The sequence below is a fragment of the Pipistrellus kuhlii genome, unplaced genomic scaffold, assembly GCF_014108245.1.
Source record: "Pipistrellus kuhlii isolate mPipKuh1 unplaced genomic scaffold, mPipKuh1.p scaffold_m20_p_8, whole genome shotgun sequence".
Taxonomy (NCBI): Eukaryota; Metazoa; Chordata; class Mammalia; order Chiroptera; family Vespertilionidae; genus Pipistrellus; species Pipistrellus kuhlii.
This window is the reverse complement of record NW_023425584.1, coordinates 67,872,154-67,898,000: the sequence shown is the minus strand read 5'-3', so window position 1 is coordinate 67,898,000 and position 25,847 is coordinate 67,872,154. Positions and strand designations below refer to the sequence as shown.

General features: G+C 42.7%; 1 protein-coding gene and 1 non-coding gene across 2 annotated transcripts in view; one reads left to right on the top strand and one right to left on the bottom strand.

The window, feature by feature from the left end:
- EXTL3 (exostosin like glycosyltransferase 3) overlaps positions 1 to 25,847 on the top strand; it is a 112,396-nt gene that overhangs the window by 3,245 nt on the left and 83,304 nt on the right. The window lies entirely within an intron of this gene.
- LOC118711956 lies at positions 5,718 to 5,853 on the bottom strand. Its single transcript, XR_004985904.1, has one exon. It is a non-coding gene; the product is annotated as a small nucleolar RNA SNORA1 (small nucleolar RNA).

The window sequence follows — 25,847 nt, the reverse complement described above, 5'->3', positions numbered from 1 at the left end:
CATCCCTGACCTTTATAAAAACCACTATAAGCTAGGCATTATTAGCCCACTGTACAGACGTGCATTCTGAGGCAGGTTCAGAAGCAGCCCTCGGTCCAGTGTCTAGTGCAGGATCCGTTCTGAATAGTGGGCAAAGAATGAGGCAAGACAACTCTTCCAGGCAAACCTATACCCCGAAAACACGTCTCAGGGGTCAGCATGGCAGTGGGATCACAGTGCCCTGAAAACACTTCCATCTCTGCAAGGGTCCCCTTGAACAGAACAGTGTGGCGGTTCCTCAAAATAGCCAACATAGATTTACTATGTGATCCAGCAATTCCATCTCTGGGTATATACCCCAAAGAAGTAAAAGCAGGATCTCAAACGTATCTGTACACTGATGTTCATGGCAGCATTATTCATAATACTCAAGACGTGGAAACGGCGCAGGTGGAGGAATGGGTAAACAAAACGCGGTATACCCATACACTGAACTATTACTCCATGTGGAGAGCGGCTCCAGTGTTTGGACAGGTTCACGCCTCGGACTAAAGAGAGGGCACAGTCCTCTCACTGCCACATACAAGTCCCAGCTTGGAGGGCAGAGCCCTCCCAGCACAATGATAGCCAACAGCTGTAGTTGTAAGCTTGAACCTATGGCCTGAACACGTGGCCCCATGTGCCTGAGTGACATGGGCTTGACAGAGTTCAGGTGCATGTAATTGAGTAGATTCGAAACCCACGATAATGTTGTAACCACACCCTTACTTTGCCTCGTGGAATCTCTCTATAAAATAAGGAAACAGCTTACAGGCTGTGGCGGCACTGTCTCCATCAGAGAGGGCAGCATCTCTTCCAGACCCAGCTTTCTTCTCTCGTCTGTCTTTTCTGAATCCTTCACCGCCCCCACTCAGGTTCACCCGTGGCCGTGCTGGCGGCACAATTCAGCCTTAAAAGGGAAGGAAATTCTGACATCTGCTACCACATGGATGAACTTTGAGGCCGTCATGCTGAGTGAAATCAGCCAGTCACAAAGGACACACTGTACAGTTCATTTAGAGCGGTCACAGTCATAGAAATGGAGAGCAGACTGGGGGTTGCCAGAGGCCAGGAGATGAGGGGAATGGGGAGTTGCTGTGTAACGGGGAGAGAGTTTCCGTTTGGAAAGATGAAGAGCGTTATGAAGATGGATGGTGGTGACTTCTGAACAACAACATTTATGTCCTCAGTGCCTCTGAACTGTACATTCAAAAATGGTTAAAATGGTAAACTTTATGTTATGAACAGATGACCAAAGTCCAGGTGCATGTGACAAATTAGTGAGCAGGATGACTAGGAAATTCATTCCCAAAGTAAAACAGACGTCTGGTGAAACCCAGCCCAAAGGAAGGACACTCGCTGGATGCCTAGGGACAGATAACAGCGTGTCAGGTGGGAAAGTATCAGGGACACCGTTGAGTGACGCCTCTGGTTTTACAGTTGAAAACAGAGTTATCGAGCGATTTTCCCAGAGCCACTGAGGAAATTCAGGCAAAGGGAGAATCCAAAGCAAAAACTTTGGGTAGACAGACAGAGGTGGTTTTCTTAGCCTATCTAATAAAGAGGGAATATGCTAATTGACCATCACTCCATCTCAAAGATGGCTGCCCCCACAGCTGAGGCCAAGTTCCCTTAAGGAGTTTTAACAAGCAATCAGCAGGGACCTGAGGCTACGCACCCGTGCACCCCCCAATCCCCCCCCCAACCCCCATCCCTACCCCTGGCCTGGTGTCAGGCTGGGGGACCTCAGGCTGCACCCTAGGCCCCACTGCCAGGCAAGGGGACCTGAGGCCATGCCCCCGACCAGGTAAGGCTTGACAGGGGACTTCAGGTTGTGCCCCCCACCCTGGCACCAGGCTGGGGGACCTCAGACGGCACCCCCTGCATGGCAGGGCTTGACAGGTGACCTCAAGGTGTGTTCTCTGTCCTGGTGCTGGGCTAGGGGACCTCAGGCTGCTCCCCCCAATCCCAGCGCCAGGCCGGGGGACCTCAGGCCGTGCCCCCAACCCAGTGGGGCTTGATGGGGTTCCTCAAGGTGCATCCCCAGTGCTGGGTCAGGGGAACTCAGGCCATGCCCCACCTAGCAGGGCTTGACAGGAAACCTCAGACCATGCCCCCCACCCAGTGGGACTTGACAAAGGATCTCAGGCCATGTCCCCCCACCTGGTGGCTTGACATAGGACCTCAAGGCATGCCCCATCCCCGATATGAACTGGGGGACCTCAGGCCATGCCCCCTGTCCTGGCACTGGGCCAGGAGACTCGAGGCTGTGCCCTCTGCCCAGCAAGGCTTGACAAAGGTGGCACTGGCTGGGTCTGTATCTAGGCCAATGGTGGTGGGCCAGCCGGGTCTGGGTCTCATGTGATTTTAAGGTACATGTGGGTGGGCGGGGACTTGATTTTGGGTCCTGTGGTGACCACCAGGCTCTGATAGGAGTAAGGTTTTCATATACATTTTACTAATTTCCTTCCATCCCTGACACTTCTGTTATAGAGAAGAATATTAAATTATATCCTCTAATTAATCCCCTTTTAATGTGCACAAATTTCATGCACCGGGGCACTAGTTTAAGCAGAAAGAGAAACCAAGCCTTCCATCTTTATCAGCCTTGATACAGCAGATTCACAGGCTTACAGTTGCTGAAGAAATTTGGGTGCTTAGAATTCCGTGTCTGATTGCTGGCTTTGTCCAGGTATTTAGGGGAAAGTGGTGATGAGTTAGTTTGTTCATCTATTCATTCATTCTCAGATATTCGAGGGACCGTGTTGTGCCAAGTGTCCTTTCCAGTTTCCAGTTTTTCTGTCTAGTAACAGCTGTCTACCAGCCTTACTCTAGCTGCTCTGCCAGTCACCCTTGGACATCAACTCTTAGCTAAGTCTCCTGGAAAGGTGTTAGGGGAACAGGAAGAGTCAGAGGGGAGCTGATACGAGGTAAAGTGACAAAGGTGTCAAATGCCGAACGGAGTTGTGATTCCAATGAGGAAGCCACCCAGAGCTCAAGGATTCTCATTAGGACGATGTCTAGGGCCACAGATGCAGAAGGCTTGGAGTCCTGCTCATGTGACTCACCCTTGGCACAGAGCAAAGGTGGGGCCTGCCTGGCGTTCTCAATGCCTGCATGGCGGATCAGAGTGATGCATGCAGACAAAGAAAGGTGCAAAAAAAGAGGAAGAGATATAGAGGACAGTGCAGTGTGGAAAAACCCTGGTTTTTGTGGAATTACATCCCCATCTTGTGGCTTCTAAGGAGAAAACCACGTTGGCTCTTTACAACTATGTGCAAATTGTGAATAGAGTCCCCCTTCCCCCCCAAAACACACACACACACACACACGCACGCACGCACGCACACACACACACACACACACACACACACTTTTAAAATTCTAACCAAGGATTTGAGAGAGATAGAAACTTTGATGTGTGAGAGAAACATCAGTCCGTTGCCTGCCATATGCACCCCAACCAGGGATTGAACCCCCAGCCTTTTGGTGAATGGGATGATGCTCCAACCAACTGAATCACCAGGCCAGGGCAAGCCCCTTAAAAAAAAAAAAAATCCAATATCTCCAGCTACTTCCCGAGGGGTAGGGTGCAAGGTAAAACATAACTTGCAAAATAAGGCACTAATTGAAACCATTTCAGAAGGAGGGGCCCATCAGGGAAGGCGCAGTGGCGCCTGGCATATAGGAGACACACACACAATATATCCTAGCTATTTTTAAAATGATAAAACATAAAAGTGGTCACAGCAGTGAAGTAGAAATAGATCCAATCAGGCACCTGAGATGAGACATTTTGGCATGGAATGTAGCTTTAGATTTCTTGGAAGCCATGATGTAAAAGGAAACCGGTTTTCTTTTCTGACGAGATAAAATATACAGATTCAATTATAGAGAGACACACACCCCCCACCCCCACCCCCGGATCTAAATTCAAGCAAAGATTTATCACATGAGCTCCCTTGAATATAATTTTGAAGCTATGTACAATATCTTTAGTAACATTTTATGGATAACTCTAAAAATGTCACGCGGATGAATGGTTTTTTTCCGCAGATGAATGGTTTCTACCTTTGGCAGAAAGTATCTGCATTTATCACGAACGTGCAAAGACTTTTTCTGTTAGCATGCTGCAGGGGTAGGATTCTGGGAGTGTCACTTGCAGGAAGTTACCTAAGTATGAGTCAGAAGAACCTGGAAACGTGGGCAGAACAGGATAGCCGAGCGCAGAACAGGATAGCCGAGCGGGAAGAGGTCTAACTGCCTATTGAGCTCCGTCCTCTTGAATGCCCTCCTGGGGGAGAGGACCCCTGGGCAGGAAACAGGAACTAAGTGGCCCAACAGGCACTTAAGCTTTGAAGCAAGAATAGAATAAGCCCTGTGCTACTCTTGTCACATGAATGCCTGCTGCTGCTGGATAGATCAGCAGCTCTCGATCAGCCCCTGAATGTGCTGCAGACAAACAGGTTGTGAGGCAGTGGGAAGGTCACGGACTTTGAAGTCAGATAAATCTGGTTCAACTCCTAGCTCTGCTTACTTAATAGGCATGTGATTTCACAAATGACTTCATTTTTATGATCCTCAGTAGGATGTTAATGTCTACCTTGTATGAGTCATTTTGCTGGTCATATATAAGATACATAAACAATAAAAAAAAAGTAATAGCTAACAATCAGTGATGCTTAACTCAGATGAAGCATTATGTTAAGTGTTTTACGTGCATTATTTCATTTATTCTTCAAAGCAGCTCTCTGGCACCTAGTAGATGCTCGTCACATGGTATACATTGTTATTACTTGTATTAGTTAAAACAATTAATTGATCAGGTAAAAGGGAAAGAGGCCATCTTTGCCCTGGGGATTAGTGTCTAGAACAGGAGTCGGCAAACTCTAAATCACTGGACACATCTGGCCCTTTGTCTGTTTGTGCATAGTTGTTGAGCTAAGAATGGTTTTAACATATTTAAATGGTTGAAAAAATCAAAAGAAGAATAATATTTCATGACATATGAAAATGATATATAAGCCCTGATCTGAGGAAAGAGTTAACTCTAATACACCAAGGTTGCAAGTTCAATCCCTGGTCAGGGCACATACAAGAAATAACCAATGAATGCATAAATAAGTGGAACAACAAATCATTGTTTCTCTCACTCACTCTCTCACATTACTAAAATAAAAAAGAAAGAAAATGATATAAAATTTGAATTTCAGTGTTGATAAGTTTTATTGAAACACAACCATATCCTTTTGTTCCCATATTGTCTGTGGCTGTTCTCTAGAGTTGAAATAGTTGTGACAGAAATACATATGGCCCGCAAAGCCTAACATATTGACTACGTGGTTCTTTATAGAAAGTGTTTTCTGACTCCTTATCTAGAATAGACCTCGAGAGCTCAGAGCAGCTGCAGAGCAGGAACTAAGCCAACCTCAGTGTAAGCAAGATGGCCCAGAGGTGAGTATTAAGAGATGGGATCCAGAAGGAGCAAAATTCCCATGGACCTCAGTTTTGGGCCCATGGACAAAAGATGTGGTAAGCTTTTTCTGGGCCAACACAGACAGGTTGAGGAGAGAGAAGGCGTGGGCTGGACCATCTATTTACAAACTCTTCAAGCTCAGCCAATCTGGGACTAGAACTGATTGAAGAAGCAGACAAAGAAATCTGAGATCTGTGAGCTGGTTTTTTTGCTCGTTTGTTTTTTATGTTATAGATCTCATTGTCCCCACTACAATAACATTACTGTGATGGAAACATAATCTGTGTTCTCAATGCAGCCACATTAACAATTTCTGGATACCATGAACAACAGTGTCCATTTTCATCTACAATGAGGGTTGCAAACTGTTCCTTTTTATACCTCTGTATGTTTGCTTTTCCCTTTGTGTTTTAGAAAAAAATCCTCTTTCAAACATTCTAATCTTATCTCAGCTAGGCAGGGGGGTAAATGATTGATTCACACCTGGGCCAAGTTAAAGTTTAAACTTAACTGTTCTTAGGCCATATGGTGTCTGGTCTGGTTCCTTCTCACTTGTCTAGACTCATCCTCTGACTGCTCCCTGCCCTCCCTGTACTACATTCATGCTGTGCAATTATAGCCCCTGGGAGTCCTCCTGTTCCACATCTCATGTTTTTTATACTCTGCTGCTCCCTCTGCTTTCCAGTGTTACACTGCCGTAACCTTTATGGCTAGGGTTCAGGACCTGAAGAAGGGGCCGTGCACAAATGAAACCACTAGACAAGAAATATGAATTTAGAAGGCATGGGGAGCCAGGTGGAAACTCCTCTCTAGTGGAGAAGCTCACTGAAACCCTGGACCTGTCAGCTTTTATTCACTTGAATACACATTTTCCTTTAGCAATGCATACAGGCATATCAAAGGTAAAGTTTGGTAAACAGTAAAAGGATTATAAGGTAGGGAAACTAAGCCCATAGCAGGGCAATATTATGCTGATTTTCAGCCCTGCTGAATATTAAAGTCCATTGGCTTTCCAATGGGTCTCTTTGCATTTATGCTAACTACTGTTGGTTTTAGTCTCCGCATTATACATCTTCCCTGCCTGGAGAAATCCTCATTCTTCAACACTGCTGAAATGTCAGCTCCTTCGTGAGGCTTTCCTGGAAGGAATGATCCTATCAACATCTTTGCTCCTCTACTTGCTGTCACAGCACATGTCACTCTATTGGCATCCATTGTTGACTCCTTCAAGGTTAGGGCTGATGTAATCTTAGCACATCCCCTCACTTTTGGGACATGGTAAACTAAATGTGTGAAGACTGAAAAAGAGAATCAGAGTACCATGCAGGGCCAGGAGTGATGAACTTTCCAGCTCAAGAACCTGGAAATGATAGGTGACAAGTGTTACAGATAAATAAAAATCTATGCAAGGAAGGCCTAGTATGGCAAAGTTCCTGTCTGGGTTTTTTATTTTGTTTGTTTTTTCTTTATGAAGAATTTTGGATAATTTAATGAGAAATGTTCTCTAAAAGATGACACTATTCTGAGTATTCATGTATGCTTCTCTGAAGTAGACATCATAAGACTCCAGAGTCATAGAAGCATGGAACAGACCGTCAAATCGCAGAGGGAAGGCAGGGGAGGGTGGGTGGGAGGGAAGAGATCAACCAAAGAACTTGCATGCCTATATGCATAACCCATGGACACAGATATTAGGGTGCTAAAAGCCTGGGGTACAGGGCGGGGGTGGGCTAGAAGAGCTCAGTGAGAGGAAGGAGGGGACATATGTAATATTTTCAACAATGAAGATTTAAAAAAATACATTGCAATTCAGAGAAGACATTTTAGAGATAATATAGGTCAAATACTTTGTTATTGATTAAACTAAATGTAAGGATGGAACTTGAAAATACAGAATGGAGCAAAAGTAGACTTACAGTTGTGAGTGCTTGAAATATAGTTTATTCTTGTGTTATTATTTATTAATTAGCTATTGTATTTGCTATACAACCAACTGTAAACCTACTTTTGCCTCACCCCATATTCATGACTAGTGGCCAGTAGATGAGATCTTTCAAGTGTAAATGTCTCACATGAACTCTTATCACTCTTGATGGAAACTTGAGAGTCTTGACACTGAGAAGGACCTTATCTAGTAGCCTCTTGGTGTTTGGTATTCGCTCAACCCAAGGGCTGTATCTGCTCTTAAGGACTTGTTGCTGGTAACTTTGATCTCTTAATTGGATGACCACTGAGATCTCAGAGCCACAGTTTGAGTCTTTTTTTTTTTAAACCCAGATTCATGATCACATGCTAGCCTGCTGAGTTTCATGGGCTCTGCCTCACCATTTGAGAGATCCCTGTGTGGCTTATCTTCATCAGGTTGGCAGTTTGCTGTGCAGAAAAGTTGAGTGTCCCATCAGCAAACTGAGAAGTTCCCCTTTTAGATCAGTAATGAAAAATATGAAAATGTACTAACAGTTTTCATTTATAAAAGAGAGCTTTTATAAGTTAGTGTCTCAGGATAACCAAACATTTACACACAGTTCTGTCTTTTCTTTGGTTTCTAAGATTTTGGTAAAATTGTGTTTTGTTTTTTGTTTTGTTTTTTGTCATTGAGTGGGCCCTCCTAGTTTCCAGCCAATTTTTCTGTATTTTTCTAGTCTCCTGTTCTATACAACAATTTTTCAGACAGCCTCCATTCTCTTTAAAACTCTATCATGTTTTCATTCTCGGCAAATGACCCTGTCTGCTACTTTAAGGAGAAGATAGAGGCTGTTAGACAGTAGCACCTTCAAGTTCCTGCTGCTACGCTAAGACATTTTGTTAATTCCGCAGCCATCCTCTTTTTTTTTTTTTTTGGTCCTATCCCAACAGAAGAGGGATCCTTCCCTTGAATTAGGGCCAGCCTTTCCATGTGTGCCTTGACCTGTTCTCTTGACCTTCCTCCTCCGCCCTTCTCAGCACCCCTCTCAGGAAATTATTCCCTCTCCTGCATCCTTCTCATTAGCCTTTACACATTCTTCTGTCTCATCCAACTAAAAACATCTTCCTCTGGCAACCCTCCCCTTCACAACACAGCTTCTTGATGTAGAACTGTTTCTGTTCACTGACTGTTCTTCTTCCTCAACTCTTCAGCCTCCTTCAGTTGGGTTTCTACTCCCATCCCTCCATGGGCACCTTTCTCACAAAGCCACCAGCTACTGCTGCCTTGTTGGTAAAGCCAATGCTTGTGTCTTAGTAATTGTCTTATCTCTCAATAGCATCTGACTTTACTGACCACATGCCTCTCTTTGGCATTGTACTTTCCTGGGCTGCTCCTCTTGCTTTCTCCTTGGGCTCAGCTTCCTCAGTGTCACGTCTTTAGTGGCAGTTCTACCCTGGGCTTTCTGCTGTCACTGTCCTCACTCTTCCCAGTGTTGGTTCCAAGTGACAGAACCCCAACTCAAAATTAACCAACTCACCAAACCATCAGCACCAAAAACCACAACAAAGAAAATGCATGATTCATGTGCCTGAAAAGTCCAGGGATAGACCAGGGGCAGCTGGTATTGAGACATGAAAGAAGGGTGTCACAGCCTCACCCCTCTCCCTTAGCTTTGTTTCCCTCTGTGTGGCTTCTTTCCGAATGAAGGCAGAACACCTCCCAGTCACTGCGGGTTTATATGCAATCCTCTTAGCAAGCAAAATGGAAAATTTTCTACCCAATTTCTTCTTTTTAATATATATTTTATTGATTTTTTACAGAGAGGAAGGGAGAGGGATAGAGAGTTAGAAACATCGATGAGAGAGAGTCATTGATCAGCTGCCTCTTGCACGCCCCCCACTGGAGATGTGCCTGCAACCAAGGTACATGCCCTTGACCAGAATTGAACCTGGGACCCTTCAGTCCTCAGGTTGATGCTCTGTCCACTGAGCCAAACCGGTTTCGGCTACCCAGTTCTTAAGCTGGATGTCTACGAATCATTTTTGATTCCTTACCACCCCCACCTAACTGCTTAATTGTCAATTAAAAAATACATTTAAAAAATATATTTTATTGATTTTTACAGAGAGGAAGGGAGAAGGATAGAGAGTTAGAAACATTGATGAGAGAGAAACATCTATCAGCTGCCCCCTGCACACCTCTTACTGGGGATGTGCCCACAACCAAGATACATGCCCTTGACTGGAATCGAACATGGGACCCTTCAGTCTGCAGGCTGACGCATTATCCATTGAGCCAAACCAGTTAGGGCTTAAAAAATATTTTTATTGATTTCATAGAAGAAGGGAGAGGGGGAGAAAGATAGAAACATCAATGATGAGAGAGAATCATTCATTGGCTGCATGCCCCCTACTGGGAATGGAGCCACAACCTGGACATGTGCCCTGACCAGGAATTGAATTGTGACCTTTTGGTTCATAGGTCGACACTCAGCCACTGAGCCACACCGTCTGGGCTTAGCTTCTAAATATCTCTTCATCCCTGCTGTTCATATTCAAGTTCAGGTCACTGTCTTTTTGTCTAGGTTCCTGTAATAGCCTCCCAGTGATTTCCTGCTTTGGGTTTTGCTGCCCTACAATCTGTTCTTCACATAACAGTCATGGTCATCTTTTTGGAAATGTGTGTCTGATCCCATCCCTGCCTACACAAACCTTTGATAGAAAGCCTAAAGCAAAGCTTATGTTCTTATGCAAGGCTTTGAGTGACACAGCAACGACTTCTCTTTTCTCTTTTCACTTCTCACTTTATCCCTTGTTCTGGACCATTCAGCCGCAGATGCCTGGCTAGCTAGCTCTCTCCCAGCTCCACACCTTTTCTCAGGTGCTCCCTCCTCTTGGACCACTTCCCTCCTGACACCTTTCCTAAGCAACCACTACGTATCCTTTCAGGTCTCAACATAAGCCATGACTGTACAGAGAAGAGCCTTCCACAGTGCATTATGTACATACTCTTGCTGTTAGAATATTCTTCTTTTCCATCTTAGCACTTAGCACACTTTGTTGTAATTGCTTATTAAATTTAACAAGGTCTGTGAAGGCAGGTATTTCCCTAGTTTTGTGAAATATCCCCAGCATCACAGAGTAGATACTCATGAATATGTGTTGACCTGTAAGATAAAATGAGATGTGATTGTGCTAGGTGGTTTTCCCATTCTCTTCTAGATAGTAGAATCTGGATAGATTGGATTTGCTACTGGAAAATCTAAAAGTATAATGTCCACTGCTTTCCTTTTTTATATGCTTATTGGTCCTCCTTAAAGAACAGTTACATTTTAGAATTGAAGAGGATCTTAGTAATCATCTAGCACTAATTCATTTCATTTAACAGACTAGGAAGAGGGAGCTCAGAGGGGCTCAGTAACTTGTACAAACCACGGAGCTATTTACATAATTGGATTAGAACTCAGAGGTCATGATATTCAGTCCAGAGCAGCTTATGATCTCAGCACTAGTAAGTATGATTTTTATATTATTTCAAAGGAATCTTATGCCTATAACTCACATGTTTTACCTTAAAAATGTATTTTATGTGTTTTTAGTGATTTTATAGAGGAAAGGAGAGGGAGAGAAAGAAACATCATTGATGAGAGAGAATCATTGATCAGCTACTTCCTACCCACCCCTCACCGGGGATCAAGCCTGCAACCTGGGCATGTTCCCTGGCCAGGAATCGAACCATGGCCTCTTGGTTCATAGGTCGATGCTCAGCCACTGAGCCACACTGGCTGGGCACATGTTTTACTTTTTAAAATTTACTTCCAGATCCTGTACATGTCAATAGATTCTATCAATTTTTATATATATTTTATTGATTTTTTACAGAGAGGAAGAGAGAGAGATACAGAGTAGAGAGTTAGAAACATTGATGAGAGAGAGTCATCGATCAACTGCCTCTTGCACGCCCCCCTACTGGGAATGTGCCTGCAACCAAGGTACATGCCCTTGACCTGAATCGAACCCGGGACCTTTCAGACCGCAGGCTGACGCTCTATCCACTGAGCCAAACCGGTTTCGGCAGATTCTATCAATTTTTAAGGGTGAAAATTACTGGCTGGTCTAGGGATGTCTAAAGTATCCCATAGAGTGGTCCTCACAGACCAGGTCAGGTCGGTCGACACTGCATGTCGTTGGGCCTCTCACACCACCACGAAAACCTGGAAGTTACATGTTTGATTTAGTTTTTCCCCCATTTCACCTCAGAAGGGTAATTACTGGGGAGAAGCCATCTGGATTTGATCGGAGGCACACATTCATGTTGTGTAAGAGAAATAACAGACTTCTCCGTTTCACTCTGTGCGAACTGCTCTCCGTTCCCCTGGGAGGCTCTCTGATGGATGTCCGTTATGAGCTAGGAGCATGGAAAGAGATTTGCTTCCCTGAAAACCATGTTGATGTTTGCAATAGTCTAAGAGTGACTTTCTAAAACCAATGAAAATAGAATTGGGTAGAGTGAGAAAGTAACTATTGGAGACACTTTTTAGTTATTTTTTTTTTAATTTTTTTTGAATTTTAATTTATTAAAAATTTTAAAAGGCATTTTAAGGAACCCCCAAATGGAACTTGTTGACCAAAGCATTAGAAGACTTCAACTAATGGACCTATTCCAAAAGAAAATTCCTTGAAAATTCAGAGATTGTGCATAAATGTTCCTCAGGCATTAATTTATAATAAAATGTTCAGGGTACTTTTTCATTATGATCCCTTGCTTTACCTGATTATTTCAGCTGAGTTACCTACCCTTTACCTCTTGCATGTGGACTTGTTATATGTTTCTGAGTATTGTCAAGGAGTTAATGTTTTTGCTTTAGAACTAAACTTTAAGCTTCTCTATTTTATTTCTTCCAAATCTTACTACGGTGCCTAATGCAATGCTCTGTGTATGCCTCTGATGACAGAATTTTATGTTCCCGAATGTGAGTGGTGCCAACCAGTCCTTCTCACTCAGGGTCAGCATGTTTTGTGTTCATTGTTCCTTCTTCTTCTTCTTCACTTGGGGATGTTGTTTTTCTGAAAGGAGAGAAAAAGGGAATATATAAGAAGGTGCTCAATCAACCAATCTCCACTGGGGCTTGCCATGCATTTATCATAGTTTTTGTTTCTAAAAAAAAAAAAAAGAGAGAGACTAGAAAGACAAGTTAAAAATATATTTGAAACAGATGTTTGTGCTTAAATTAAAAAATTCCAAATGCAGCCCTTTGACCTAGCATGTCTACTTCCGGAAATCTATCCTATGGAAATAATTGAACGCAGGCAAAAAGATTTAGCTCTTAACATGTTCATCTCAGCCTTGTTTAGAATGGGAAAGAATTAGGAACAACTTGAATTTTCAACCACTGAGACCTAACATGTAATAAACACAATGGAATTCCTCAGTTTAAAATAATGTGTTTACTGACATGAAGATGGTTACAATTTATTCATTGGAAAGCTTTAAGTTATCAGATGTGAACAGTTTTATCCAATTTTTTAAAAAGAAATATATACACAAATGACTAGAAGGATACACACACATATTGTGCGGTGGTAATGAAATTAAGTTTTCCTCACCTGTGTTTAAAATTTTTCTGCAGTAAACTTCTATAAAGCTATTTTTAAATTAAAAACTTTTCCAAACAACATGGTGTCCATTAGTGTCATTATTTTGTATGACTTTTTTCTTAGAAGTATTTGATTGTAAATGAATATGTTAATAGTTGAGTTCTCCATACATAGTAACTGTTAAAATGCCTAATAACTGCGCAAAGGGCAACGTTGCTTTTTTAAAAAATTTTATTTTATTGATTTTTTTACAGAGAGGAAGGAAGAGGAATAGAGAGTTAGAAACATCGATCAGCTGCCTCCTGCACACCCCCATCTGGGATGGGCCCACAACCAAGGCACATGCCCCTGACCGGAATGGAAGCTGGGACCCTTCAGTCCACAGGCTGATGCTCTATCCACTGGGACAAACTAGGGCAGGGCAACGTTGCTTTTACTTTCTTGGTTATCACTTTTTCCTCTCTTTGGCAGATTCCAAATTTGTAGCTACGTTAAGCTGGAGTCTTGTTGGAAGAGAGCAGGTGACTGGGTTTTATTTCTGGTTTGCTTACTAATTCTCTTTGTCACCTTGGGGCGTTTACTTTTCAGCTTTTTGCTCTGTAACTCTGTAAACGGTGGAGAACACCTTGCTCATTTCTGCCCCAGCAGATGTACTGAAAACGTCAGGGTCCCCACGTGTGGACTGGAACATAGCTGATCGCTGCTACAGAGCCATAGATACATATAAGTACTAAATTAACAGTGATTCATTTATCGTTTAGTAAGTAATAGTTCACCTGGCCACCCAGGGTAACTTGTCACCCTTAACTACTGTGAACATTCACTAAATTGTCAAGTTAATTCTGAGCCTTTTCTTATTGATTTAACCAATATCTGAAAGTTGTCAAACTGGATTCAAATTCTGGCTCTCCCATTTAACTCTGTGATCTTGGGGAAGTAAGTTAATTTCTCTGGGCCGAAATTTCCTCATTTATATAGTGAATAGCATAATACATTGTTTTTGTAGGGATTGAAGGAGATACAAAATGTATTATGAATGCCCAGAAAGGAGTAGTATAATTAATGTACTGTTACTAGGGACCTGTTGCAGGAATATTCCTGCAAGACTTCAGGCGGGCTTTCCTCCCGCCACCACCACCTCTCCTGCCCCCCTACCTCTCCTGCTGTGCTGGGCAGGGGCTCAATTCCCAGTAGGAGACATGCTCAATTCCCAGTAGGAGACATGCTCAATTCCCAGTAGGAGACATGCTCAATTCCCAGTAGGAGACATGCTCAATTCCCAGTAGGAGACATGCTCAATTCCCAGTAGGAGACATGCAGGAGGCAGTCGATCACATTCTCTCTCTCTCTCTCTCTCTCTCTCTCTCTCTCTCTCTCTCTCTCTCAAAATCAATAAAAAAATAATAATAAAGCTCACTTTACCACCTTCCTACTTTCACTTGGTGAGCCATTGGTGGTAAGAATATATCTATGTATGCATGTATGTATTTATTTTTGCTTATGGTTCTTTCTTGACATTCTTGCCAACACTTTTTTGCTGTGCAGTGGAAGCAGTGACAGAACGAAATTTGTTGTTTCTCTTTTTGTATTAAAATGCTTAATTATCTCTGCAGGAGATGGTCAGAGAAAGAATAAGTAACAGCTCTGCTTAGTGTTTCTTTGAATCAATTAGGAATCCCAGCTGACTCTCCTCATTGTGTAGAAAAGAGGTCACAATTGAAGGGAGAGGTCAGGATGCAGCCTTGAAAGAGGCTCATTGATGGGGATGGGTGGGGGCCCCCAGAGGAATTCCTTGTGCTGTGCTGATCATCCAGCAGGCTAACTTGAAGGAAACAGTTGATGCCTCCTGTATACACCTCACGGTGTTGCATCTTCATTTCCTAGCTCAGAGTCTTGAGAAAAGACACAACTCCTCCAGCTCCAAATATCCCTCTTCCTCCTGTTCTGCAGTTGCCCAACTATCTGGAATGTTCATGCCATCAAAGAAATGCTGGAATCTGAAAAATTATTGTTATGAAATCTTTCAAGCGTTCAGAACAGCACAAAGAATACCATGTGTTCATAACTTAGTTTTATCATGTCTTAACATCTTGCTTTTTGCTCCAGTTACTTTTTTTAAAAAGAAAATATATAGATGTAAGTCACAGGGAAAGACAAATACCATATGGTTTCACTTGTATGTGGAATCATAAACAAAAAACAGAAGCAAACAAAATGAAACAAACTCATAGATACAGAGAACAAACTGATGGTTGCTAGGGGGTTGGGAAGGGGGGATGATTGGAAAAGGGGAAGAGGATTAAGATGCTCAAACTTTTATTAAATTCCACATATGAGTGAAATCATCTGGTACTCGTCCTTTTCTTACTGGCTTATTTCACTTAGCATAATGTCCTCCATAAAATCTCCTTCCTTTTTTAAGGCAGAGTAGTATTCCATTGTGTAAATGTACCACAGCTTTTTTTATTCACTTATCTACTGATGGACACGTGGGCTGCTTCCAAATCTTGGTTGTTGTAAGTAATGCTGCTATGAGCATAGGGGTGCATATATTCTTTCGAATTTGTGTTTTGGGTTTCTTTGAATAAATTCCCAGAAGTGGGCTCACTGGGTCATTAGGCAGTTCCATTTTTAATTTTTTGAGGTAACTCCATATTGTTTTCCACACTGGCCGCACCAATCATCAGTGCACACTTAATGGTTTTGATTTGTTGATAATAGCCATTCCAACGTGATATCTCCTTGTATATTTCTTTGATGATTAGTGACGTTGAGCATCTTTTCATATGTCTGTTAGCCATCTGGATGTCCTCTTTGGAGAAGTGTCTATTCTGGTCTTTTGTCCATTTTTTAATTGAATTTTTTTTTTGTATGTGTGTGTGGAATTTAATGAACAAACTGAACCAAGCAGAGACAAACTCATAAGTAGAGAGCAGGCAGACAGTTCTGGTGAGAGGTGTGTTTTGGGGCTGAGGGTTGAGAGATTGAACAAAAAATAAAAAAATAAAAAATAAATTAAAAAAAGAGAGAGAGAGAGAGAGAACTCCTGTGAATGCACATTGATAGGGCCAAGGGCCAAATTTCTCCCACAATGGTAGTCCCCACTGATGATGTATATGACAGCTTCTGCTTCTCCACTGCCTCAGCCAGGCTTTCTGTTGTCTGACTTTTAACATTTTTGTCAATCTGATCCATGTGAAGTGGTGTCTCACAGATGGTTGTGTTTCCTGATCACTAATGAGGCTAAGCATCTTTGCATGTGTTTATTGGCCATTTGTAGCTCCTCTTTGTTGAATTATCTGTTTATGTTCTTTGCTTTTTTTGTTCATTGCATTATCTCTCCCTTTAAAAAAAAATAAAAAAAAATATATATATATTTTATTGATTTTTTACAGAGAGGAAGGGAGAGAGACAGAAAGCCAGAAACATCGATGAGAGAGAAACACGATAGGCTGCCTCCTGCACCCCCCCCCCCCCCCCCCACTGGGGATGTGCTGGCAACCAAGGTACATGCCCTTGACTGGAATCGAACCTGAGACCCTTCAGTCCACAGGCCGATGCTCTATCCACTGAGCCAAAGCTCTCTCTCTCTCTCTCTTTTTTTATTTTTTATGTTTGAAGTAGTTCATTGTGTATTCTGGTTGCTACTTCTTTACCAGGAATATATACCATGCAGAGAGCTTCTCCAAGTCTCTTGTTTGTCTTCTACTTTGTTTTTTATATATTTTGATGTATAGACAGTTTAATTTTGACATCGTCAACTATTTCACAATCTTTTCTTTATTATTTATGCTTTCAAGTCTTATTTTTTAAAAATTCCTTCCATAATCATATGTATATTTTTCTAAAGATTGTCTGTTTTGCAGAAACTTTGGGATTTTGTTGATGTAATTGTTTCAAATTGGTCATTATGACATTAGTTTACCTGGTGCTGAATTTGACTCAAAAATTTTTTTCAGGAAGATTTTATTGTTGAACTCATGTTATAATATTGCAATATCTTCTCTAATTCAATCTTCTATCATCATATTTATATTATAGCCTGTATCACATAATAACATTAGACAAAATACTTCAGGGGTTTGACTTCCTGAAGCCCTACCTTCTCTCTCATATCCCGACTTAGTCATAATTTTTCAAACTTTCAAATTTACTGGCTTATGCCACACACCCTTCCCCTCATCATTAAGTTCAACAATATGCCATGAAGATTACTTAAGTTACTTACGTTTCCCTAAATATTTAAGGAATTAGCATTCTTAAACTTTTCTGTCTCCTTAAATATAGACTCTGGCTACAACTAGTCCCAAGAAAGAATGACACCAAAACTTTCACTTCAGACAGTGGTTCTACATCCAGACAATGTTTAATAAGGAAAACCGAGAACATTCTTATAGGGAGCCCAAGCAAGATGGGAGGAGGGGGCAGATTCAGTCTTCTGGCCCTCTGCACTCCACTTGCACTTGTGAATTGACCTTTGTGAGTCCTCTGATACTAGCAGCGTATATTGACTATTTCCATAATATTCTGGGCACTTTAAAATCTGTCACCTGATTTAACCTTCACAGTAAGTCAGAAAGACAAATATTAAAGGAAAGCTTACCGTGGTGGTACTCGGGCAGGCTAAGTAGCCATCTCAGACGGTGGATAAAGAAGAATTGAATTTATTTAAGGAAAGGGGATATGGGGGGGTGGGCTATCCAAAGAAAAATTGAATTTATTTAAGGAAAAGGGATGGGGGGTGGGCTATCCAAAGGGAAGGGCTGCTCAGCACTGAGCCAAGGGGGCGTTGGGTGGATGATGGCGGCACCCAGGAGCTGCAGTTTCTTCCTTATTCACAAGTGCAAGTGCAGTCACTGGCAAGAAGTCTTGTCCTCAGTGGGTCTGGGTCAGTGGGCTTGGAATGCAGATGGAATGCAGGTGATCAGGTTTCTTCTGGAAAATTTCAGTTCCTTATGTGATCTGATTTCTGGTGTCCAGCAAGGTTTTTTTGTGTGTGTTTCTCTCCCCCCCACTCCCCCTTCTGGTCTTGGTTCTCCTGTGGTGGACACTTACAAATGGCCATTCAGAATCATATTGCCCTACAGGCCTAACATCTCTCCCCTCTGCCCCCCTTTCTATTTGTTAGTAATTATTCTTATGGAATCAGAAACTGACCAGCTGACAGCTTAGTATGTCCATTACTATTGGGGTCGGGGAGAGGGTGGAATTATCAGAATAGTTTATTGAAGTTATTAAGTACTAAAAGACAATAACTAGAACATCTGGTGAAAGTCAGACATTTGCCCTAGCCAATTTGGCTCAGTGGATAGAGCATCAGTCTGTGCACTCAAGGGTCCCAGGTTCCATTCCGGTCAGGGGCATATGCCTTGGTTGTGGGCACATACCCAGTAGGGAGTGTGTAGGAGGCAGCTGATCGATGTTTCTAACTCTCTATCCCTCTCCCTTCCTATCTGTAAAAAAACCAAAATCAATAAAATATATATATTTTTTAAAAGTCAGACATTTGCCACAGGGAGCTAATGCAGCAACCTTTAGACAAAACATCCCTGCATCCTTTTCCTGGTCAGTGGGTCCCAAAGCATAAAGGTCACTTTCTTCCCAAAATGAATAGAATGAGTGTAATTCTGTATATTAACAATAGGCGTCCCGACTCCTACTGGGCCAGAGGTAGAGGTCTGTGCACACAGTTCCTCCTTGAGGTGTTCCTTGGGTTCAGTCACCACTCTCCCCCCTCTGGTGCCCTTCACTCTGGTATGATGGACCCAGGGCTTTCCCCCTGCCGGCCTCAGAGCGGTTGGAGTGGTGAGAAGCATGTTCCAGGGTTCCTTCCATGTTGATTGTCTGGTGATCCGGTCTTCCATGTTTTGAGTAGAACTCTTGTCTCCTGCTAAGAAGGGATGTAGCGGAACTGTGGCAGAAAAACCCCTAACACAGGCTGCATTATTTTTTTTTTAAATATATTTTATTGTTTTTGTACAGAGAGGAAGGGAGAGAGATAGAGAGCTAGAAACATCGATGAGAGAGAGTCATCAATCAGCTGCCTCTTGCACACACCCCCCCACTGGGGATATGCCCGCAACCAAGGTACATGCCCCTGACTGGAATCGAACCTGGGTCCCTTCAGTCCCCAAGTCGACTCTCTATCCATTGAGCCAAACCGGTTTCGGCCACAGGCTGCATTATTAAGTGCAGTCGGTGTTTGGTTATATGCTGCATATAATTCTTGATTTTTAACAACATGATCTACATATACATCTGTTCCTCTAGAAGCCTGAAAAGGTCGCCCGTATATTATTTCACAGGGACTCAAGTCCACTGTAGGGAGCTACTCTAGTCCTGAGCAAGGCAGTTGGCAATACCTGATGCCAATGCAGATGAGTCTCCTGACATAGTTTGACTGTATTCTTCTTTAGGTTATCCTTCATTTTCTATCCTCCCCCCCCCAAAAAAAAAAAAAAAAAGATTGGGGGTGGTATGCTGAGTGGACCTGTTGAGTGACATGGGAGGTAAAAGCTGGTCCTGAGGCTGCCACTGCATCACTTGTCTGGTTTTGCTGCTTTTCTAAGCCAGGAGCTGAAATACAACTGAGGCTTAGATGTTATCTCCAGGGAGGAAAAGATCAGGGGGTCTAAATGGCCTGACCAGTGATAATGTTAGGGGAAGGTAGGCTACCCTGTGCTGCGGTTCTTTCCCAGCCTTACAAGGGGTTCAGCATTCTGGAGAAAGGGGCTGTGTGTAGATGATTAAAGAGTCCAAGGTCAAAAGATGTTTTTGGGAGGCATTGGGGGTCAGAGGAGCTTCAGCTAAAGGGAACTAGAAGACTCTCCCTTGACCCAGGACCCGTGCTTTTCTTCAACACGATTTATCCTAAGGCAAGGTGGAAATATACCCTTCAAAGGGTATGGTATCAAAGGGTTTACTGAGATAGTCAGTTTGGGGAATAGCCTACAGCTGTTCAGGTGTTTGGCCAACAGGGGGCAATAAAGTGCCCTGAGCTGTCTGCAGCTGACAATCCCATTCAGGTTTGGGGGAAGTGCCGTTTAGCCATTTCCAACAGGTAAACTACATTATGTGGCTCACCCTTGTTGAGCCCTGCAAGCCCCATCAACCTTTTGGGAACTCTTGTAATAATTACATGCTGGAATTGGTTCTCGGCAACCCTAGGTGCAAGGTTCTTGTTTTCCCAGTTTTGCCCTTTGCTAGGCATCTGGAGCTTTCTGCCTTGGTGAGTGTCTGTACCTGGCCTTACTGTGGGGGGGCTATCTAACATCCCTGGCTCCCTCAAGGATTTCAGGCACTGAATTCTTTCAGAGAAAAGGGGCATACCCTGTTTCCCCGAAAATAAGACAGCGTCTTATATTAATTTTTTTCTCCCAAAGTTGCGCTAGGTCTTATTTTCAGGGGATGTCTTATCTTTCCACGCACTAGGTCTTGTTTTCGGAGGATGTCTTATTTTCGGGGAAACACAGTAGGATCTTTTCTATAGACACTTCCTGCTGAAAGGGAGTGACACTTTCCTTCAGAGCCTAAAGACCTTTGCTCTCTGTCAGAGGGACAGAGGGACCTGGCACAGAAGGAGGTTGTGATGGGTGTTTAGGGCTTGTAACCTGGTGGAGACAAACTATGTTATAAATCTTACTATTATTGGGGCAAAAGCTAGAACAGCAAGAAAACTTTGAATACAATTAATTGAAGACATAATTCACAACTGTGTATTATGGAGTCTATTGAAACACATTTCCCCATCCCCCCTAAAATTACCCTCATTTTTATTAAAGAGCCAAATTAAGTCTAGTTACAATTTTGCCTGATTGTATGAACACAATAAGAATAGCAATTAATTATATAGTCTTTTAAAAACCTGCTTTGCTGGAATCTCATCATTGAGCTTTAATTAGTTCCTCAGAGCAAAAGAGCTGAGCCACCTAGTTGCTGTCAGGTTCTTCTGCAATACCTGTAGACTTGGGTGAATTCCTCAGGTTCCTTTTGTCCCCAGTGATGTCTTGAGGTACCTTCCTTGTCATGTCTTGGGAAAGCAATCTTTGTTCCTTACCTGAAAAGACTGCCATGAACCACGTGATCAAGCAAGGTACCAGGCTTTCTCCAAGGGGCTCTTATGGGCTTCCTTAGGCTTTCTGGTGACATCCAGTGACAGGCATGTCTCTCTTAGATATGACATCCCAGTCAAAATTTTGGTTAATAAAACCACAATTGGAAACTGCTCTTATTAAATTCACGCAAAGAAACATATTGCCACGACTCATTTATTAAGAATTGTCTAATTCTGGAGGGATCAGGTAAGGAGAAAAATAGAAAAGCTTTCATAGTGGAAGTATAATTTACCAAACTGTTCTAGGGAAATAAAATAAGCTTTCATATATCTGAAAGACAGAATAATCTTTTGTTTATCCTGATTATTTGCTGGTATTTCACATTTTCAGTTATTTAGAGTTCTATAAACTTTTGCTTACTTTAAAGAGATGACCTGTTTAGAAACATATAATGTAGAGTAAGTCAGGGTCCTTGTTATGAATCTTTTCAAAGACTTAACTAACACATTTATAAATGCATCAGAGCAAAACAATGATTGTAGATGACAAACTTAAATGACATGGTTATAGACTTGACTGTAAAACAATTGACAAAGAATCTTGCTTTTCTGTAAGATATAACACCTCAAGATAACAGTTTCTTGGTAAGTAAAAATTATTATGAAATGACAAATGGACAATATAAAGCTTATATTTTTAGATTCAATGCAGAGTTTAAAAATATATATAAAGAACGAATAATATGCAAGGTTTTAAATGTTATACATGGCTCATTGGAAGTATGTATTAAGCACAGGAAATAATTCATAAACACCCCAGTGTGTGTGTGACAAACATCTGGAGTTCTATTGCCAGGCGCCTTCAATGAGGAGCTATTACTCTAGGCGTGTCCAGTGTCACTGACAATATACCTGTCACTCCCAAGAATTTTCTGTTTGAACTTGGCTCTGAATCTTTGCAAGTTCTTTCCTAGAGCAGACTGAAATTTCTAGAAGGTTAATTTTAATAAAAATATATGTATATTCTTATTTGGCAAAGCTTCCCATTTAATTTTTCAAGTATATTAAATGGGCCTGATTAGTTTAAAAACTTAGGAGACACAATGAATCCTCGAGGTATTTTAGGGCCTATTGTAATAACTCAAAGTCATTTCTCTGTTGAAAAAAGTCTTTTGAAATTTAAACTTTGGGAAGGTTGTCAAATATATTTAACCAAAAGCTTATATTATAAATCTTTTGTAAATCCAGGTAAAACAAATGTATATATTATGGTAATAACTTTAAAGTATACTCATTAAACTTAAGCCAGTTTTAATATTAAATATTTTGTCTAGACCATAGGATCCTATTTGTTTTATATAAGTCATCTCTGGGGGCCAATAAAACATTATAGCCTAGTGTTGCCATCTGGAGGCAGAAAACACATCCTATTTAATAAAATGGTAATATGCAAAATAATCATCACTCCGTCACAAAGATGGCCGAGCCCATAGCCACAAGATGGTGGCGCCCAGTCCCCTCAGCCCTGCTGGAGTCCCCCAGTCCTGGGAGGGTGGCTGCTGAGAGCAGATGGTGTGAGTGGCCTGGCAGAATGCTTACTTCATCGCCGTGGCCACGAGGCGAGTGTTCCACCCTGGCTTCGGATGGGCCTCTGGGCCGCGGAGAGCCTCTGGGCAGTGGGCATGGACTGGCCAGGCCCCTCAGAGAGCTACTGGCCCACGGGTTTGTGTGCAGGCAGGGCTACTAGTTATATATAACACACAGACAAATACAAGAAGACCATTCACATGATTTTGACATTTATGAACACATTTTAAACATACTATTTTTTTCAAGAAACACATCCACTTTATAGACTTTCTGTAATAAAAGCTAAAAGCAGGTGAACTTAAAACTTACCTAGCAATCAATGTTTCAGTAGTGCATGTCATTTTAAAATATCTACATGCTTATCATTTAACCCAGCAATGCTCCAAAGCTTTTAAGTTACCAAAAACTTTGGAAAAGTATGTATAGGCGTGTGAGGCTGGAGAAAAGGCAGAGGGAGGAGGGAGGAGGCCCCGCAGCAGTTCCCAGGCCTTTGCTGTTTGGATTTAAAACGGCCACATCCTTTCCTTGGAGAGGAAGGTTGGGGTGATAATGAGTTCCGCTTCCGATAGTAGTATCAGGACTGTTGAGTAAGTGTTTGCAGTTTTGAAGTGAAGAAGAGGTTAAAAAAGCAGCAACTTGCTCTTTGGGAAGGGTGGGGTGAGAAAAAGGCAAAATCTGAGGTGTCTTGAGGTTATAGGGGCCTAAAGGTGTAGGCATGAATGATGCAGGAGGAGGAGCAGAGTTCCTTTAGCCTGGCGGTGGAACTCCAAGAAGGCCTGAACATACGGAATCTTGGACCATTTGCCTGAGCGGCAGTACAGATCCTATTGGAGAATGGAGTTATCGATATTATGAAGGATGCCGTTCTGGGGTCAGGTCTCCGATTGTCTAACTTATATTGTGGCCATGCTGTATTGCAATGGAAAATGAGGTGTTTCGATTTTGTCTTATAAATCGAAGGCCTTAAAGTTCTTTAAAAGGCAGGACAGCCCAGCCAGTGTGACTCAGTGGTTGAGATTTAACTAGTGAACCAGGAGGTCACTGTTCAATTCCTAGTCAGGGCACCTGCCTGAGGTTGTGGGCTCCATCTCCAGTGTGGGGCATGCAGGAGGCAGCCAGTCAATGAGTCTCTCTCATCATTGATGTTTCTTCTCTCTCTCTCCTTCTCCCTTCCTCTCTGAAATCAATTTTTAAAATCGGGGGTGGGGTGGGGTGTTTGGTAGGGGGCAGGCTAGTCCAAGTCAGTTTGGCTCAGTGGTTACAATGGTGGCCCAAACTGAAGAGTAACAGGTTTAATTCTGGTCAAGGGCACGTGCCTTGTCTGTCTCTCATGGATGTTTCTCTCTGTCTTTTTCCCTTCCTTTCACTCTCTCTAAAAATCAATGGGAAAAATATCCTTCGTTGAGAATTAACAGCAAAAAAGTACACCTAAAAGCTTCAGAAGTTTGAAAAGGTAGGTGTGTGTGTGTGTGTGTGTGTGTGTGTGTGTGTGTGTGACATGAGCTTTAAAATGTATGAATATTGCTAAGACAGTTTGCAGATAACCAATGACAAGGCTTATAACCAATCCCAAGCATGTTCCTAAGGCAGAATTCTTTGAAAGACCAATCAGGTACTAGCAAGCCCGTCTAGCCCCTAACTTAAAAGTCAAGCGCTTCTTCTCGCCCTGGCTCAGTGCACAATGGACACCTGGCGTTCCTGTTGCAGGGGAGCGCATTCCCGTGCCCACATGGCTTATGGCCATATGGCCTCTGTACACGGGCTAATAGACTTTAATTTGCATGGATGCCCTCAATAAACTTTGCTCCCGTTAAACGTTTCCTGCCCTCAACTTCATTCTTTGATTTCAGGGAGACAACAAACTTGGATTCAGCATTCTACATTTTGCTTTCAGAATGATCTCGGATTCTGTGTGCTGTGAGGCTGGTGTATAGGAAGGAAGCACCTGGCTTCTGAGGGTGTCCAGGCACCATCCCACTGCACAAATAATTGAATGGAGGACTCCCATGAAGGTCTGAAATGCCATTTGCATTTTCAGTTTTACATCATTCCTTTTTGCTGTGTTATAGTAGCCTTTTTTTTTTTTTTTTTCACCCTCCTACTTCTTCAAACTGCTGCAGGTTCGCTTGAATCAAGTGGTTCTCACAGGAACTGCCATGTTTTTCAGCAGATTGGTGGAGACTCCACAGTGTCACAAAGGGGAAAAGCTTGAGGAGCTCCTCGCTGGTGGTGGTTCTCGCCCTCTCCATGGGCATATTTCCCGCCATGTGGAGAAGACAGTGAAGAAGGCTGGCAGGAGAATCACAGGGCAAGCTGGACAGAGCCCTGGGGGTGTATGTGCCCCTGGGTCCTGCTTTCGTGGAAGCCTGTAGCACCTGTCCTTGCCTAGATTTGGCTGATCAATCATTCTTTGAATTCTGACCTCCAGTACACTCCCCTCTCTGTCATCTGAGTTTCTATCATTTACAATCAAACGAGTCCCAGCTAGCCCAGCTGGCGTGGCTTAGTGGGTGAGCATCGACCTATGAACCAGGAAGTAACAGTTCATTTCCCCATCAGGGCACATGCTCAGGTTTCAGGCTCCATGCCCCGTGGGGTGCGCGCAGGAGTCAGCCAATCGATGATTCTGTCTCATCATCGATGTTTCTATCTCTTTCCCTTCCTCTCTGAAATCAATGTAAAAAAAAAAAAAGTCCTGGATAATAGAGAAGGAAGTTTTTGTGCAATAGTGATGTCCCCACATTTGGGATTCAGAAAGGTTTTAGGGTAGATCTCTTGCAAGTATCAAGGCGCACCATATGTTTTACAAGCACAAGGGGCTGGATTTTGCATCTAACTTGACTGACTTTCCTTTAAATAAGACATTTGTTAAATGGTGAAAAACTTTGTTAGCCTCAGCTATGCCCAAACCTCTCCTGAAGTCGTTTGAATGGTAGCTTACTTTTCGTGTGATTACGAAGGAGCCCAGGAAAGGTTGGCCAAGCTTCAAAACGTTCTTAAATTTCTGACATGCATAGGACCACCATCGCCATATGGATTTAGAGAGTGGGTTGAGGAAAGTGATTTGAAGGGTGAAGGGGTGGATATCAAGTTTCAAACCCGGTGGGAGGAAACAGTGGGGGAGGAGCTGGCTCTTGACCTGTGGAGGCATCTCTTTAATGATTGTCCTTCCTGCCCTGGAACCCTGGACAGTTCCACCCTCCCTGG